The following is a 6,635-nucleotide window of genomic DNA, read 5'->3' on the forward strand; positions in this document are numbered from 1 at the left end:
ATTGTATGATATCTAGTATTGGTTCTGCTTATTCGTCTTATGTGCGTCGCGAACATATTAGATAGGGTGTTAATCTCTCGTGAAGCGACGGTGGATCTTGGGATTTAGAACTTGCCATGCTAGCATAGGTTCATGTATGTGTATGCATGATTAGTGGGTAACTCTAACCGTTTTACTTGCCCCGTGTAATCATAAGGAATAACTTGTGCTTAAATCGTTATGTTGTCAAATTCTGTAGACATATAGGGTCTCAACATAATTGATGACTATTCAACTTCTATCTTAATTGTGGATATTTGGTAGAATGGTATTGGTACAATGGAAGTTGGCTTTTATCAGTTTAGTGTTGTTCGATTAATATCATCACCCTTACATGCTAAGGGTAATAACAATAACTATTGAAGGAAGTAGTAATGAAGTTATGATCTCATGTATGTTTAATATTGTTAATTCAAGTGTCTGTTATGTGTTTAATTCTTGTAGTTAATTCTAGTTAATAATTAGTTAACCAATTCTATGTGTTATTGTCTTAACATTGAGAAGTAATCATACATTGGTGAGTAAGTGTTAATTGAGCATAATTAGTCCGAGTTTCTGTGGGAACGAACTAGAAAGTATTCTATATTACTTGCGAACGCGTATACTTGCGTGTATTATTAGCGCGTGTTTTCCGCCCTAACAAGTTTTTGGCGCCGCTGCCGGGTACTCGGCATATTTGTTTAGTTTATGTACTTACCATCAGTGGTCATTAAGACTCATTGATTAAGACGTGTTACTTATCGTTTCCGGTTATGTTTCAGGTACTTTAGCGAGTGTTTATGTAAACACGTTCTCGTACTCGCAAGAGGACTTTAGATACGGCTGAGGAGACATACTTAGTTCTTGATATTCCGGAGAAGATAGATTTTGAAGATTCGGATAAAGAGAGTGAGCAGAAAGAACCAGTAATCTTGGGTGATCGTATAGTTCCGGCAGATCCAACTCTTATGGACTTTTCTCGACGTAAAATTGACGACATTCAGTCAAACATCCTTCATCCGGCTATTCAGTCTAACACTTTTGAAATCAAGCCGGGCACTATTCAGATGGTGCAGAATTCTGTTTCTTTCGGAGGTGCTACAACTGAAGACCCCAACATGCACATCAAGAATTTTGTCGAGATCTGTAGTACTTTTAAATATAATGGTGTGACTGATGAGGCTATCAAGCTGAGGCTTTTCCCATTCTCTCTGAGGGATAAAGCTAATGACTGGTTACATTCTGAACTAGTTGGGTCCATCACTACTTGGCAAGATCTTGCGCAAAAGTTTCTGGTAAAGTTCTATCCAATGGCAAAGAATGCAGCTATTAGCTCTTACTCAGTTTGCGCAGCAACCAAAAGAATCTATGTGCGAAGCTTGGGAGCGCTACAAGGAGATGTTGAGAAAGTGTCCACATCATGGTATGCCTGACTGGATGGTGATCACTGGTTTCTATAATGGTTTGGGGGCCCAATCTCGGCCCATGCTCGATGCAGCAGCTGGAGGCACCTTGTGGGCCAAAAGCTATACTGAGGCTTATAATCTTATTGAAACTATGGCTGCAAATGAGCATCAAAACACAACTCAAAGGATAATGACTGGGAAGGTAGCGGGTATTTTGGAAGTTGATGCAGCTACAACTATTGCAGCGCAGCTCCAAGCGCTGTCTATGAAGGTCGATTCTTTAGCCACCTATGAAGTCAATCAAATAGCTATGGTCTGTGAGCTTCGTGCAGGTTCTCATGCTACGGATCAGTGTTCTCTTGTTAATGAATCTGTTCAGTATGTGAACAACTATCAGCGACCGCAGTAGCTTGTGCCAGCTACTTATCATCCTAACAACAGAAATCATCCCAATTTCAGCTGGAGCAATACTCAGAATGCTATTCAGCAACCATATTAACAAGGCGTAAGTAAACAGTTTAATCCACCTGGATTCCAGCAACCACAGCAGTATGCTCAAAGGCAATCATATCCTCAACGAGGAGGTGCTGCTCCCCCTTCTAGTGCTGATTTCGAAGAACTCAAGCTGTTGTGCAAAAGTCAGGTTATTTTTATCAAGACCTTGGAAAATCAAATCGGTCAAATAGCCAATGCAGGCTCAATCGTCAACCTGGCACACTTCTCAGTGATACTGAAGTGCCAGGCAGGATGGAAGCTAAAGAGCAAGTCAAGGCTATTACCTTAAGGTCTGGAAAAGTTGCTGATGCTGAAAAAGAAAAAGACGGAAAAGCTGAAGTTGGTGATAAAGAAGAGAAGCAGAAGGAGAAAGCAGCGGAACCAAGGAAGACTACTGTTGAACACACTCTTCCTGAGGGTAATACAGGGGAGAAACAACTCTATCCTCCACCACCTTTCCCAAAGAGATTGTAACAACAAAAACTGGATAAGAAGTTCGGTAAGTTTTTGGAGGTGTTCAAGAAACTTCACATCAACATACCTTTCGCTGAGGCTCTGGAGCAAATGCCTAGTTATGCGAAATTCATGAAGAGTATTCTTTTGAGGAAGGTGAAACTGGATGACCTTGAGACCGTTGCTCTAACGGAAGAGTGCAGTGTTGTGCTGTAACAGAAATTACCTCCAAAGCTTAAAGATCCAGGTAGCTTCACCATTCCTTGCATCATTGGCAAGCTGTCTTTTGATAAATGCCTGTGCGATTTGGGAGCAAACATCAATCTGATGTCGTTGTCTATCTTCAAAAAGTTGAATTTGCCTGATCCAAAGCCCACCTACATGTCTCTACAATTGGCTGATCATTCTATTACATATCCACGAGGCATAGTGGAGGACGTGTTAGTAAAGGTGGATAAGCTCTTCTTCCCTGCAGACTTTATCATTTTGGACTTTGAGGAAGATAAGAAGATCCCCATAATCTTGGGAAGACCTTTCTTGGCTACAGGCCGTACCCTGTTAGATGTGCAAAAAGGTGAACTTACTATGAGGGTGCAGGATCAGGATGTGACATTCAATGTATTCAAAGCAATGAAATTCCCTACATAAGATGAGGAGTGCTTAAGGGTGGATTTGATTGATTCTGCGGTAACTTCAGAACTTGATCATATGCTAATGTCTGACGCATTAGAGAAAGCCTTAGTGGGGAAGTTTGACGGTGATGATGAGGATGGCAATGAACAACTACAATATCTAAATGCTTCTCATTGGAGGAGAAAGCTAGACATGCCATTTGAATCTCTTGGTACTTCTGATCTCAAGAATGCTGAAGGAAAGCTCAAACCATCTATTGAGGAAGCACCTACTTTGGAGCTTAAACCATTGCCTGAACACTTGAGGTATGCCTTTTTAGGTGATGCATCTACTTTACCTATTATTATTGCATCTGACCTTTCAGGTAGTGAGGAGGACAAGCTCTTGAGGATTTTGAGAGAATTCAAATCGATTATTGGATGGACTATAACAGATATCAAAGGGATCAACCCTTCGTACTGCATGCATAAAATTTAGCTAGAAGAAGGTAGTAAGCCAACTGTTGAGCAACAACGACGACTTAATCCTATCATGAAAGAAGTGGTGAAGAAAGAAATTCTGAAGTGGCTGAATGCAGGAATCATATATCCTATTTTCGACAGTTCTTGAGTGAGCCCCGTGTAATGTGTACCGAAGAAAGGAGGTATTACTGTGGTAGCAAATGAGAAGAACGAGCTCATCCCCACTCGAACAGTCACATGATGGAGGGTATGCATGGATTACAGAAAGTCGAACAAGGCCACGAGAAAGGATCACTTCCCTCTTCCATTTATTGATCAGATGCTTGACAGGTTGGCCGGTCATGAGTACTATTGTCTTCTGGATGGCTATTCGGGGTATAATCAGATTTGTATTGCACCAGAGGATCAAGAAAAGACTAACTTCACTTGTCCATTTGGCACGTTCGCTTTTCGCAGAGTTTCATTTGGCTTATGTGGTGCACCTGCCACTTTTCAGAGATGTATGGTGGCTATATTCTCTGATATGATTGGAAATAATGTAGAAGTGTTCATTGACGACTCCTCCGTCTTTGGACATTCGTATGATGAATGTTTGAATAATCTTCGTGCGGTGCTCAAAAGGTGTGTGGAAACTAATTTGGTGCTCAATTGGGAAAAAATGTCACTTTATGGTGCGTGAAGGCATTATTCTTGGGCATAAGGTCTCTAGCAAGGGTCTTGAGGTGGACAAAGCCAAGGTGGGAGTCATTGAAAATCTTCCACCCCCTATTTCTCTGAAAGGAATCCGTAGTTTTCTTGGTCATGCGGGTTTTTATTGGCGTTTCATTAAGGACTTCTCGAAGATATCTAAGCCGTTGTGCAACTTGCACGAGAAGGATGTGCCTTTCAAATTTGATGATGAATGCTTGGCGGCATTTGAGACTCTCAAGAAGAGTTTAATAACAACACCGGTTATTACGGCACCTGATTGGACAAAGTCTTTTAAGATGATGTGTGATGCGAGTGATTATGCAGTGGGAGCAGTTCTTGGGCAGCGCAAGAATAATCTTTTTCATGTGGTCTACTATGCTAGTAAGACTGTAAATGGAGCTCAAATGAACTGCACTACTACTGAGAAGGAGCTCTTGGCTATAGTCTTTGGTTTCGAAAAATTTTGATCTTATCTGCTTGGGACAAAGGTGACAGTATTCACTGATCATGCGGACATTCGTTATTTGGTTTCCAAGAAGGATTCGAAGCCTAGACTTATTCGTTGGGTGCTCTTGCTACAGGAATTTGAGTTAGAGATCAAGGATCGAAAAGGTACTGAGAATCAAGTAGCTGACCATCTCTCTAGATTGAAGAATCCCGACTCTACTTCACATGATAAGACATTGATCAACGAATCTTTTCCGGATGAGCAGTTGTTCGCAGTTCAGGAAGAAGAGCCATGGTTCACAGATTTTGTGAACTATCTTGTCAGCAACATAATGCCTCCTAATATGAATACAGCTCAAAAGAAGAAGTTTCTGCATGAGGTAAAGTGGTATATGTGGGATGAACCGTATTTGTTTAGACAAGGAGCTGACCAGATTATCATGAGATGTATCCCATTCTGTGAGACAGAGGGGATATTACGAGACTGCCACTCCACAGTTTATGGTGGATATTATGGTGGTAAAAAGACAGCAGCTCGTATTCTGCAAGCAGGTTTTTTTTGGCCTACTTTGTTTAAGGATGCACATCAGTTCGTTTTAAGGTGTGATCGTTGCCAAAGAGTGGGGAATCTTACGAGGAAGTATAAGATGCCGTTAAATGTGATGCTTGAAGTCGAGGTCTTTGATGTTTGGGGAATCGATTTTATGGGACCATTTGTCTCGTCTTGTAATAATCAGTACATCTTGCTGACAGTCGATTATGTCTCAAAATGGTAAGAAGTCAAGCCTCTACCGACGAATGATGCAAATGTAGTGTTGAATTTTCTTCATAAGCAGATTTTCACAAAGTTTGGAATGCCACAAGTAATCATAAGTGATGAGGGGTCGCATTTCTGCAACCGTAAGTTCACTTCTATGATGCAGCGCTATAATGTGAATCATCGTGTTGCTACTGCCTATCATCCGCAAACGAATGGTCAAGCGGAAGTGTCTAATAGAGAGATCAAGCGCATTCTAGAGAAAGTTGTTTGTCTGTCAAGGAAGAATTGGTCTTTAAAGCTCGATGAAGCTGTTTGGGCTTATAGAACAGCATACAAGACTCCACTTGGGATGTCCCCGTTTCAACTTGTTTATGGTAAGGGATGTCATTTACCTGCGGAGCTTGAGCATAAGGCTTATTGGGCATTAAAGAAGTTGAACCTTGATCTAGATGCAGTTGGGAAGAAGCGAATGCTTCAGTTAAATGAACTTGATGAATTTCGACTCCAAGCGTACGAGAACAACAAAATGTACAAGGAAAAAGTGAAAAGGTGGCACGACAGGAAGCTATATCCTAAGTCATTTGTGCCGGGGTAGCAAGTTCTTTTATTCAACTCTCGTCTCCGACTTTTTCCTGGAAAGTTGAAATCAAGGTGGTCTGGACCTTTTATTGTCAAAACTGTGTCCACATGGAGCGGTGGAGATTTTTGAGAATGATCGGGGCCAAGCATTCAAGGTTAATGGTTAGCGTTTGAAGCATTACTATGGGGACACGGCAAACCGGGAAGTGGTTAGTGCCATTTTATTGTCAACTTGAGCAAGGTACGCTATGTCAAGCTAATGATGTAAAAGAAGCGCTTTTTGGGAGGCAGCCCCAGATTTGTTGTTATAGGAACCCTTAGAAATCAGTAACCTATCAAAAACACAAAAAAATCAGAAAAAAAGGGCAAGAAATTTTTTTTTCCAGTCACCATCTGGGCGCCCGCTCAGCTCTGCTGGGCGGCCGCTCAAGATGCTGGGCGCCCGCGCAGCTTTGCTGAGCGGCCGCTCAGCCTCCGAATTCCTGAATTTTTTTAGCCTTATAAAATCCAAAAAATCAGAAAACACAAAAAATAAAAATACAACCCACTACCCACGAATCCTTTTCCCATAAACCCACATTTTTAACCCTCAACCCCACTCCTAATCAAATTTTAACCATAATCTTTACCCTATATATACATACAGCTATTCCATATACTCCCCCATACACTTTCAACCTTAAAACTCTCTCC

At 41.4% G+C, this 6,635-nt stretch overlaps 1 non-coding gene across 1 annotated transcript; it reads right to left on the reverse strand.

The window, feature by feature from the left end:
* Nucleotides 1-1,335: 1,335 nt before the first annotated feature.
* Nucleotides 1,336-1,445, reverse strand: LOC141675428 (small nucleolar RNA R71). The gene has a single exon (XR_012556081.1). It is a non-coding gene; the product is annotated as a small nucleolar RNA R71 (small nucleolar RNA).
* Nucleotides 1,446-6,635: the final 5,190 nt, after the last annotated feature.

The sequence above is a fragment of the Apium graveolens genome, chromosome 7 (genome assembly GCF_009905375.1).
Source record: "Apium graveolens cultivar Ventura chromosome 7, ASM990537v1, whole genome shotgun sequence".
Classification (NCBI taxonomy): Eukaryota; Viridiplantae; Streptophyta; class Magnoliopsida; order Apiales; family Apiaceae; genus Apium; species Apium graveolens.